We start from the raw sequence: 12,583 nt of genomic DNA, 5'->3' as shown, positions 1-12,583 counted from the left end.
ATTCATTATCACTGGATTCACCCCTTAATGTGGCTCTAATGGTTTGGTCTCTCATCTTTCATCTTGGAACAATAGATTTGCCAGCATGCACTCGTTTGGATAAGTATCCTCTTCTATTAGTAGGCAGTAGAAGAATTTATCCACTTTGGATGATATAGCATTTGAAAAAGATCCATGTTGTGAAAACAAAACATTTGCATTTACATTGTGTTTTATAGACCGTTTCCCAGTTTCTCAACAATATTCAACAATTTGTTACTACCTTTGTAAGCAACTGCATGACCGTTTTGCAGAAGGCAACCAAAAATGGATTTGCGAACATCCTTTGACTGAAAAACTCTCTTTCTTTGACAATAACCTAAAGTGAGTTAAAGCTATCTGAAAAAAGTTGTTTGTATTGACCTGTTTCATACCTAGAGTTGCTCTAATTGGGCAAATACTGAACCATGCACTTTTCAAAGAGTCTATCTCAGCATTTCAACTTTTTTGCAAGATTGTTGTCCGGGACTACCGAGAATACAAACCAAAGATTTCTTGTCTCAGCCCGCAGCGAGGTGTTTTATTCCAGAGAAAGTTTTATCGGGAGTGGCAGAGTTGTTTTGTTTTGACAGAGTATAGGGACAGGCATGTGGACACAGAGCAGGTCTTATCTCATCCAGCTGATCCCCACTCTAATCCAAACATCGGTCTCTTTTACACTAAATCCAGCTGACAAGTCACAGAACTGGAGCCTGCATTGAAGGAAGTCGTGACAAGTTGCTTCATTCATGCTTCAAGCTTCGAGCTCATGAAGCAACTACCGTAACACAAACTTCTATGCACGAACTGGCTGCTACAACCTGACATTTCTCCATCTCCTGATACGCTTCTGCTCATACAAAAATCCTCGTCATGTTCATAGCTTTTGATGGTGTTAATTTTGCCATCATATAATGTTGATGTTTTAAGATTCTGATGAGAAAAGTGAAGGCCAAACATGCCTTAAAGAGCTGTATTTGAGGATTCTGCCATGTCTCTGTTCTTTTTCAAACTAGATAGATAGATAGATAGATAGATAGATAGATAGATAGATAGATAGATAGATAGATAGATAGATAGATAGATAGATAGATAGATAGATAGATAGATAGATAGATAGATAGATAGATAGATAGATAGATACTTTATTGATCCTGAGGGAAAAGGGAAAAATGCAAAAGGAAAAGATGCATTGGTTAAAGTAGTTCACGAACAAATCATGGCAGAGAACAGGTCTTGAGGTCACTGCGCCTCGTAGGTCATTTGTAGGGCATAATGTTTTATCCTCAATGCACAAACAACTTGGTGCCCTTAATCCTCAGGATGAACCAGAAACACTGGAGGAGTCAAGACCTCAGTGGTGGGTTAGGGCACAGACAGGCCTGCTGTGTGTCATGTTCACAGGCATTTCTCTGTGGGATTAGGGCTACTTGCCAGGTTTTGTACAATCTCTCTGCTTTGGTCATGCAGAAAGTTCAATGCTCAAAGTGCACCAGCAGAGCCAGGGGGGACCCATGGGCTCACTGGGCAAGATATAAGGCCCCATAACATACACACCTTCCCTTTGTGTTTGAAGATGTTGATGTTTGGAGACATTTGCTGTCAGCATATAATGGAAACATTAAGTTGATCCTAGCTTCTTGGTTTGTTTGTCTGTTCTGCTAATTCAATTCAATTCAAAACACACACAGAGCAGTACATGAACGACAGTGCAGCTAAACATTTAACCAAAGATAACGTGTCAACAAAAGAAGATGGCATTGGAAGTGAATTTATCAGTTTAAGTCTTCATGCATGCCAGCGTCTTAGATGGGGAAGTTCTGGGACTTAAAGCGTAAAATGAGACTTGACCTCATTGACCTCAGTACGATTTCATTTTTTGTCACTACCTCAGTCTGTTCAACAACGGTACTTTCCTTTCATTGACGTAGGGAGCAAATAGCTTTTAAGAGAGGAACATTTTACTGGGAGCACTGGGGTGTCTGGACAGTGTCAGGAAATGTTTTAACTGGGTCAGGTAGAAGTGCCCTTTAGCTAAGTTTTGCTGGGGCATCTAGGAGCCTCGAATACTTCACAAGAAATGAGGGTGATGTTCTGTACCTAAAATAAAATAATCTTTCATAAGAAGGAGGAGAAAAATAAATAGTTGTTTCTACTTAAAGCATGGATAAAAAGTGTACACACAAACCTTGGCATGCATCTCTAGGAAAGCATTCTTTAAAATGAAGCAATCTTAAACAGTGCAGACATAGCACACTTGAACAAAAGTCCAGAGGGACTGAAAGGTTGTGGTGTTTTCTAGTAAATGCTGATGCTGAACAGGAGAATTGTGCAGGATTTTTTTTTTTTTTTTTATCTTTTCAAGACTATATTTCTACATACAGACAGAAATATAACTTTTTCTTCCCAGCACATCAAACAAAACAGAGGGAATGTTAATGTTCATGACATCTTACATTCTCACTTTTATGTTAAATATTTTACACAACGCTTTCTTCATGCAACATACAACACTTTTTAAATTTATTTGACTTCATACATGTCCACTTATTGTGGGAACAGCAATGATTGTACTCACTTCACCATCATTCAATTCTTCTGTATGCTCCGACAACTGCACTTGGTAATCAACACTTTACAACGAAAATAATATCATTCAAATTATGGTTATGTTATTAAGTTTTAATTGCACAGTTAAGCTTAATAAAATAAAAAAAAGCGTCCTTATCAATGCAATCCACAAGACAAAAACAAGTATAATGCAATTACAGTTAATTTCCTGCGGCAGGCACTGTAAAAGTAAATTTGTGAAATGATTTTCTAGAAATGAGACAGCTGCATTTGGATGGACTTCCAGAAGTTATTCTCCTGCTTTCATATCTTAAACCAGGAAAAAATGTTTCCTTAACATAATGTGCATAAAATATATTTATGTACATTTTTCAAAGTGCAAGATTTTTCTAATTACAGTTAATTTGTACAGATGTATTGGTCACCTCTTACATAGAGAACACTTCTTCACTAAAGTAATGTAATGAGGATTGCAAAGGGGCTTTAATAGATACATATTAATAATACATATTATTTACCTTAAAGGTGAAGAATATGGAATATTGCAGGATTAAATCATATGCTTTCAAATGACCATGATTGTTAAGAACATTTTTAGGTATGTTTGGAGTTTGTGTCCTTGGGTTATTACACATGAATTTTTCCTGACACTCTGTGGCCGAGATTAAAGGTCTCATATTATGCAAAACACACTTTGCCATGTTTTTTGAACATTAACCTGTGCCCTAGCCTGTCTAAAAACAAAATTGTCCATTGTTATTTGTGTGTAGGTCATTTCATGTGTTTGTTCACCACCTCACCGCCTCTGTGAAAGTTTGTTCTCTAATGAGCCCACTTCCCAACAGAACTGTAGTATTGCTTAATCTGTAAATTTTGGAATCTGAAACTTGTGGTGCTTGCTCCACCTTTTAGAAAATGTGTGCTCGAACAATCCGTTTAGAGATTTTCCCTTTATGACATCACAGAGGGATGTAACCCATTCTCCAGGTGAGAGACGCTCCCACAGCTAGCTGTTTGTTCTGCCCACTGAGTCTGCCTTCTCAACGTAAACCATAGGGTATGGAGTGTGAAAGAAAGGGAGTGAGGTCAAACACAGCTAATTTCTATTTAAAGCTACGGACGCAGAAACCGTTTGTTGTGAACAGAGCTGAAATAGAGACGATTATTGCGTGATAAAATACAGGCCCTGAGTGGATTTTTGGCGAGAAACTTCCAAGGCATGTTTTTGGAAGCTCTGAGACTTATTGTAAGTTATAGAAAAAGAGTATATGTGACCTTTAAATGTTCATCATGACTGCTGAGAAAAGAAAGTGTTTTTGTGTCTGCTTGCTTTGATGTACATGAGCTCTGTATCCCCTACTGGAAGGGAAGGACTTTGAACAGTTGGTGTGATGGTTCTGCTTCCAAGCTTTAAAGCTTTTGGACGCTTATCACACAGCTGTCAGATTCACGTTGTCTTTTTGCGAGGCCCCTGCATCTAAACCAAACTGTTAAATGTTTGACCTTTCAAATGACCCGCTGTACTTCCATGTCATCATCACACTGCATGAGCAATAACAAGCCTTGCATAAAATTCCTACATACTCTGCAGCTGCTACCAGCCTCTCGCTCAGGCTTAATGGTGAACTAATGATGAATGGTGATCTGATTCCAGGTATTTTTGCAAAATTTAGTGCTAGTTAATTATTTTCATTTTTATATCAGAGTTCATGGAAAGTAAAAAGCAGGACAGTCGGTTATGTGATGACAGTTTTGTGGAGTGGATTTCGTGAAATGTTGTAACCAGAAAGAAATAAAAGATGGATTTTATTTTCTATTTATCACACTACTTAAGGACATTGACCAGGAATGTTAAGAAGCTGAAAATACAAAACAGATGGTTGCAATTATAACAGACATGAGAAGAGAAATCCCCTTCATGTAGATGGTACAGCTGTTGATGGCGCTCTGATTGTGCAGTCCTGTCAATGTATGAGGTCTGGAGAAACAGCCGTTGCCGCATATGCACAGGTCCTGGCATAGACCCAGGAAGTGTGTGTGTGTGTGTGCGTGTGTGTGTGTGTGTGTGTCAGAAACAGAGGGCAAGGTATCTGGCCTAATTAATTCTCTCTGCCATCATTGGGAATGAATGCAGGTTGCATTTGACAAAGCAGCAAACAAGTGTTTTACATGTGGAGAGCACACATGGATGCCTGCTCACACACCTGTGCACTTTTTTCCCCCCCCAACCATCTGCTCACTGAGCCATGGATTATGGTGATGAGGATGATGATCATCACATTTCATAATTATGCACACAGGAGACAAGACGACACTCAAATGTGGTATTGTCCTCTCAGGGTTCACATCAGTGGGTAGCTGTTGCTTCATTAGTATAAAACTACATAACCCAGAAGCTACTGGCAACAGGGTCAAAGTCAGTGAACATACGAAGACTTTGAATTTGAATTCAGAGCTTGAATTGTCAACGTAGCGAAAGTCTTAAAGGCCGAGTTTAGCAGTCTGTCGAGCTGCACCAATCAAATGGGAAATAAATAAACCTGCATAGTGAAGAAATAGATTTTACACTGCAGTAAACATATTCCATAAACGCTAACTTTGATGTTCCCTGGAATAAAGTTTGAGCATCTCTTCACTTGGCGACTCACCTGTACATCAAATGCACATGAGATACTGACTGAAATGTGCAATCTTCTTTGTCTGAGGACTGTTTGAGTGATGACTGTAATAAACCCCATTAGAACTCAATAATTATTTCAAGCATTTTCCCACCATGTCTGTGAGCACTTCCTTAGGGGAAGATACTGCAATGATTTCCCTCCTGCTTTTTTTAAAAGTCTTTTCAGTGGGAGGACATGCCAGGCAGATTTGCCTTGTTTGCATTTAAATTAGTTTTGCAAGGAACTGGGGGGCAAAAAAAAAAAAAAGAGATGGTGAGGGAATGATGACATGGGATGGGGGACTAAAGAAGGGGGGAAAAAAAGTGTTCAGCAATGATAACAGCTGCAATTTCATGCGGACAGGCTACATTATAATTGAGCAGGCAATCTAAAGAGGGTAAATAATACAATTTCCAAGAGACATGATCCGCACAATTAGCAGCCCTTTTATGTTATAATGAAGCTGTCACCTCTGGTCATTGTTTCAATCTCGTAAAAAGAGGAACAGAAAAGAGAGAAGAAAAAAAAAAGACGACTCAGTCTGCAGAGATGAATGAACAAAGCTGTCCACAAGAAAACGACAATTAGGAAAATAGTGACAAATAAAAGGAAGTTATAGGTCAGCAGAAGATGAGATTGTTAGCAACGGAAAAAAAGGCGGATGACAGAACAATACGGATAACACATTTTTTAACAGTTTACAGACAAGGCAATAAACCATCTTGTCATTATCAGTACACTGTACAGCAATCCGTCTTCCTCTGCAGCTCTTTCAAACCTCTCCACAGACCTGCCATCATACATGTTAGCTTCAGTCCGGCCCAGCTGACCGCACGGGGTGAAAGAAAGGCAAACATTTTTTTACCACTTCTATCCCTGCCGCTTCTTTGCTTTTTTTTTCTTTTCCCTCCACTTAGCTGCCCTTCAAACTTCTCAACCAAGGAACGTACGTTTTGAGAGATATGACCCAACAGCCCTCCATCTTTCCTCCAAAAATAATAATGCTTTCACAACATTTGCTCTTTCCTGCCTTGTTCTGGGGAGGCTGGGTGTGTTTCTCAAAGAAGAGAGTAGATAAAAGCACACGGAGACTGCGAGGTGCATGACCAGGCCGTTCTACAGTGTGAAGAAATGACCTGAAAAGTTCACCGTGCCTCTCTCTTGACTTTGTATTAAACGCATTTCACAGAAGAAAAGAAATACGAGCAAAGTTGGAGTCTTTCCTTACAGAGTTTGGAGAATGTACTCTTTGCTGAAACTGAATAGCAGCAGTCACCTCAGGCAGCTACTGTGCAGAAAGTTAAACTTTACACTCTCATGAGCTTACGACTTCTGCAGCAGGAGCGAAAAATACCGCCTCAAGGTCATCCAAATCTGTTTTTAAGTGTCTGATTTTTAGTTTTTTCGTTTCCAGAAAATTAAGTTTATCATTAATTCTGCACGAGGAACCATCAGCTGTCAGCGGCCTAAAATAGTAGCCAAAGGTACCTATTAAAAGGTTGAACTTCATCGATAGCCATTAAAGACACAAATATATATTTTTAAGTCTCCATAAAAATGTCTCAAGCATTCCTTCTGGCAAAAACTTTACCCGTTGATTTCCAAGTTTCCAATTCCAACATGTTTTTCTTGACGCACCGTTTACCTTGAACAAGCGGTAAATTCAGTCTGATGTGCTGAAGAGGGGAAAGTCATCGTGGCGAGAGTTGATTGGTATAAACCTCCCGAAGGTGACAATTTAATTAGAGAGGTGCAGCAGTTCATCCATTGAAATGCGAAGTTTCGGTTTTACAGTCTAAAGTGGTCGACTCTCGGCCGGCTCAGATACATCAAACAGGTTCATTCTTACTTGGATGGACAGCAGATCGATTAAAAACAACAAAATACGCACATAGCTGCAGATTCTCTTCCAGTGAAGAACCTTTAATCAAAAAGAGTTAAAGGCTTAAATGTGGCCTGCATTTGAGTGAACTTGTTTTTAGTGTTTCTACTTCAAAGGAGTTTTTTTTAATTTAATAGTAACCCTCAGGTATTTACTTTTACTTGGTGTACTTATAGGTAGGGTCACTTTATATACCAATACTGATGACATGATAATAAGGTGTTTTAAGGTCATGAAGGTTGACTGTTGGTAAGAAACGGGGATGCAAAAACAACGAGTCAAACAGAGCACATACTACAGCCAATCGGCCTCACGCTTTGAGATTTGGCAGCACTGGAGAACCTCTACTGCCTTAGGCAAGCCCAAAGCAACACGGGCCTGCTTTGGTGGCGTGGTGCTTTGTGTGTAAAGGTGAAAAACTGAGATCAGATTCAGAAAGACTAGTTTGAGTGACATATTTATGAACTGAAAGTTGTGGGGGGGGGTTTCCCCGGAAAACACAGCACCAGGGTTTGTAATGCTCGAAGATGTGTTTGACAACTCTTACAGACATCATGGTGGATATATCTTTATCATTTTAGTCCAAATGTTTGATGATGAAATGAACTTTAAAACTTGTCCCTACTTTTGTGATTTAGCTGAAGTAGAGATGGGCTCTGATATGTAGCAGGATGACCCTGCTTTTAGCTGCTTTGAAGGTCTTTTCAAATGAATGAGGAGCGCGCTGAAGTACATGAGCTGTTCGCGAAACACAAGTGGCAGCTCGTTGAAAATGTAAACGCTGATGTCAAGCATTTCGACAAATGGCCAGTGCTGTTATTTTTTCAATTCTTTCTTAGCTTTAAAGAGTTAATTAACACCAAGCTCAACATCAGATTCGCTGCTCTCCTCGAGCTGAACGTTTTTAATCGATTGCACATCTGATTGTCCCAGTAACATGTGCTCACTACGACTACATTACTGCAGCCATTCAACTGTTTATGGTCAACAAGTACAATATACTGTGTAGGCTTGTGCTAAGTGACTTCTAAACAAGAGCTGCAGATTTTAAAAAACAAAACAAAACATTGATGTAAACTTGTTGCTGAATGTTTCAGTAAATAACAGCTGCTGCTCTGACAGCCAATCATTTTTTAATCATGGCCTCCTCCACACCTCTCACTGGAACTCTCACCTCATTTTAGACCACACTGAAACTTAGTGTTAACAAAAACCACATATGCAATAGATAAGGTATTTGATGGTATGTCATTTTTCTTTATTACTAACCTTGAAGAGCTTTGGATAGTTTTGCAGAAATTAACAATTATCATTCCCGACTGTATCACGCTCTATCCTGTAATATCTCACCATGCTTAACTATATTGTATTGTGTTGTGTTGTACCATACAGTATTGTATTATAGCCTCGTCAAATTCTATTGCGTCATGCCTTATTGTATCGTGTATATATTAACAACAAATGTGTTGCTTCATTTATAAACTGATGTAAAGTAGGCTTGGTCAGTGTAAAAAAAATTCAACAGAATCCAGTGCAAAACAACGAAAAGGGTTCTAAACATTTTAAATAAATGTACAGAATCCTCCAATTGCATTTGCACACAACAGGAATTCAAAAGGTTTTTCCCTTTTTACTCAATGCTTAGTTTTAGAAGTGGCAGATTTTTTTTCTTTTCTTTTTTTGCTTACTTATTGAAGTTTCAATGCAGTCATATTGAATTTTTGTTCGGGGGAACGAATCCATTTGATATACCATCACATAACTGTTCATTTATACCAGCAAGCCCAGTTTCAAGGCTGACGCAACCCACTCACCACAAAAAACAAAAAAAACAAACAGAGCTCTCAGTGCTGGGATGCCTTATAACCTCATTTTAAGGCAAAACAATAGAGTAGCTCACCTCTTTAATGCTGGAGAACAACTGAAATCATGTTCAGTCATCCACAAAGAAAAGAGTGCAGACTCCCTCCTCTACTGAAGCCATGAATGAAATGAATGTTGACAGGGAAGTTATAGGCCTCATCGCTCCTTTTTCACAGGCTTTCTTAACAGTTCAGCAGCTGTACCAACAACCCCCATGTCTACTGTTATTTATACTATTATAACTTCATGAATATTTCCTTTATTTGACAACACATTCAGTGTAACCCTGTTGAAAAAAAAACATGTTCAAATTTAGTTTTTTTGCTCTGATCTGAATATGCAAATTCAAAATCTGTTGAGCCCCTGCACAAAGACAATATCATGCATGCTTAATTATAATAAAAGAGCTCTATCGATTGAATAAAGCACAGGTCACGTCCTGCTCTTTATGCTATCACAGTAAGAGATAATGTGCGTATTCACAGCATTTTATCAAAGATTTTTCATTCGCTGGTTTGTGTGAGCATCGGTATGCGTTGCTCATGATAATGTTTATCTTTCCTTTTTCTATTTCACTTCATGCTAAACACACTGACCCAGTTAATGCAGAAGTCTGTATATTAATGTGTGCAATTTTTTTTGCTCAACTGCAAACACATGAAAACGCAAGGAAATATGCCAAAATAAATGTCACCGAATGTACATTTCATTATTGAGAATGTTATCTGTTATGTGTGGGATGGGAGAAGGAACCGTTTTTTTTTTTTTTTTTTTTTGGCAATGACGAGTCATTTATTTTGGACCACAATCCTCTTGCATGTTTTGTCAAATAGATTCTCCCCATGCGGATATGGCAGATCACCAAAGAACTTATTTTCAAATAACAAATATTGAGCTCAATTATTATGCCATGTTAAAAAAACAAAAACAAAGAAAAAAACAACAACATGATGCAAGTAATCCACACAGACTCATGTTGCCTTGGGTGTTTTGATATGCTCTAAAAGTGATAAGTCAATAATAATCTTAGTGGTGAGAATATCCTTAATAAACACACTAATTATAAACTCAATAAAAAATCATGTAATACAGGACAAAACAGAATCAGTTGTTTGTAGACACATTTCTGGTTTCTACACTTAATTATGAATAATTATCAATAAAAATGAAGCATTTGGAAATATATTAATTAGACAGTATAAAAAAAAAAGACAGACACCATGAGGAGTGTAAAAAGTAAAAAACTAAATAAGAAAGCTTGAACACCAGATGACACTATAGACAGACAGATGTTTGTGTGTCACATCTGCAGCTGCGTCAATCATTGTACGTCTCTTTGGATCTGCAGAAAGGACAAACTGCTTTCAGGGAAGCAGAGAAGTTCTCTTTTTTTTTTAAAGCACAATGATAGTGATAGTGTCTGTTTGGTGTTCTGGCACGTGCTTTAGCACTGCTCTTGTTTTTGGTCTGCCAGAGCTTTGTGTTTTAAAGGAAAGTCAACATGACATTTGTAGAGTGTGGTGATGTAAGGAACCCTTGTCGTCGGGATGAGGAGAAGATTTTAATCTGGTGGTTTAATTACAGAAAACCCAAACCTGCAGAGACTCTGATCGTTTATTTTCTTTGGTTCAATGTGCAGTAAACCTCCATGATGCTGAACATCTTACGAGCACATCAATACAAGACTCAATCTTGTTCCTTTATTTTCTCTTTTTCTTAATGTTTTCTAGTTTAAGGTATCAGAGTGTCAGAGCTGTTTACAGGGACATGAAGGAGGAGACTTTAGTTTAAAGTTTCAAACACGGTAGTTCCAGTCACGAGTGCACACGTAAAATGTTGTCATAAACTGAGGACATGTTAACTGTTCGCCGTTCCTGAATGTGCCGCATAGCGCACGTGATGCCTTTTGTCACGTTCTGTGAATGTGCTGTGAGCCACAGCTCATGTGACAATCGCTCACATTTGTGCTGCCAAGATTGGTGACGATCTGTCAAAGACAACAAATTTAGAGAAATCAACCCTCGTAAATGAACAACTCATTTCATGTAACTGAAGAAAGGATCCAAGCAAAATGGCATGACAAAGAAAACAGACGTTAGAAGTAGTGCCAATTACATTTTGGAAACGGAAACCTGTCTGTCAGTCTCAGGGGTTTCTCTGGCTGATAACTTAACTTGTCGGCGTGCATTAAATACAGTGGAATTCTTGCTCTGCATTTCTATAACGTCATTAACCAGTCACATGGCAGACTAAATCTGTCTAGACTACTATGTGTGGAGACTTTTAGTGGAAACTTGCATGATACATTTTTTTACAGTATTAATACTGAAACAACAAAAACTGGCGGTTGACAAGGCCAACCTGATTTAATGCGTTTAACAAGACATGAGTTACGCATTTATTTCACATTGCATCATATTACATCACATCGGGGACCCGTGTTGCCTGACTCTGCCTTAGCTCAACTTAGCAAGTGTACTGTACAAGAATACTTTATTTTGCTCTCACTCTCCCTCGTTCTGGTTCTTTGCATGAGATATACAGTGTCTGTATTTTGTTTTTAGTCAGAGACTGTATTGAATTCATCAGAACGCTAAGATCCCGGACTGATTGAGGGATTGTCACACCATAACCAGTGAGATGTTGTTGAGAGTTTAAATGCAGCCCAGTGAAGTGAGCAGATGACTTACAGTGGAAAGGAGCAGACACAATTCAGATCAGTCTGTATGCATGCCGTGCTCCACTACAATCTGTCTGGCATGAACTACGTCTCCACACGCTGATGCAATCAGGAGCGCAAGTAGTGATAGTTAAAATGGTGAAGTGGTAAAATAATGGAGCATCGTGAGGATTTATTGTTATGGAAGGTAATACAGACTGACACAAACTGATACTTGCTTATTAGTAACTGCTTTCCTTTCCCCCTTACTACTCCTCAGGATTAGTTAGAGCCTTTGATATGGGATATTTAACTTGGCTAATGTTGTTCCCTCCAGCCCCTGCCTTGTTCTCCTCTGGTTCTCGTCACACAACAGCTCAATTTCTCTCCTGTGGCCGTTATTTCTCCTAATTCTGACCTGTGCCTGTTCTCTTTGATACCTCACAGGCTCATGATATAAGCCTGTGGTCTGTTGAATGCATTTAAATAGATTTAAATACTTAAAAAAAAAAGTTCCTCTTTAGAGACAAGACTGGCATTTAGATCCTTTATTTATTGCATTTATTGCTGTTACACTTAACATAGAATGTGTTTCGTGTGGTCGACGTGATTGTGACCTTTGACCCCCAATGTCTTATCAGTCCCTCCTCGAGTCCATGTGGATGTTTATAACAAGAAAGCATTTCCCTGCAGGCGTCCCTGAGATATGACTTTAACGATATAGGACAGGCGGACAGGCAGATAACCTAACATCATAATGGCTGCTGGCACAGCTTTAGGAAATCCAGAGGTTATAAACAGAAATTTCCTCATTTACACCCAAACTGTGAAGTGTTCACAAAGTTAACATTAGTGTCACATTTCTAAAAAAAATTCCCCCCAGGTGTTTCTGAGATATCGTGTTCGTGGGAATGGGACAGACAGACAGAA

General features: G+C 38.7%; 1 protein-coding gene and 1 long non-coding RNA gene across 2 annotated transcripts in view; one reads left to right on the top strand and one right to left on the bottom strand.

Moving 5' to 3' along the window:
* The window catches only part of LOC306831599, a 115,135-nt gene that overhangs the window by 60,326 nt on the left and 42,226 nt on the right, over window positions 1-12,583 (top strand). The window lies entirely within an intron of this gene.
* Window positions 1-12,583, bottom strand: part of mtnr1bb (melatonin receptor 1Bb) — a 34,301-nt gene that overhangs the window by 3,325 nt on the left and 18,393 nt on the right. The gene's annotated exons all lie outside the window — the stretch shown is intronic.

The sequence above is a fragment of the Symphodus melops genome, assembly GCF_947650265.1.
Source record: "Symphodus melops genome assembly, chromosome: 11".
Lineage (NCBI taxonomy): Eukaryota > Metazoa > Chordata > Actinopteri > Labriformes > Labridae > Symphodus > Symphodus melops.
Note: the sequence above shows the minus strand (reverse complement) of the source record. Positions and strands in the feature narration are given on the sequence as shown.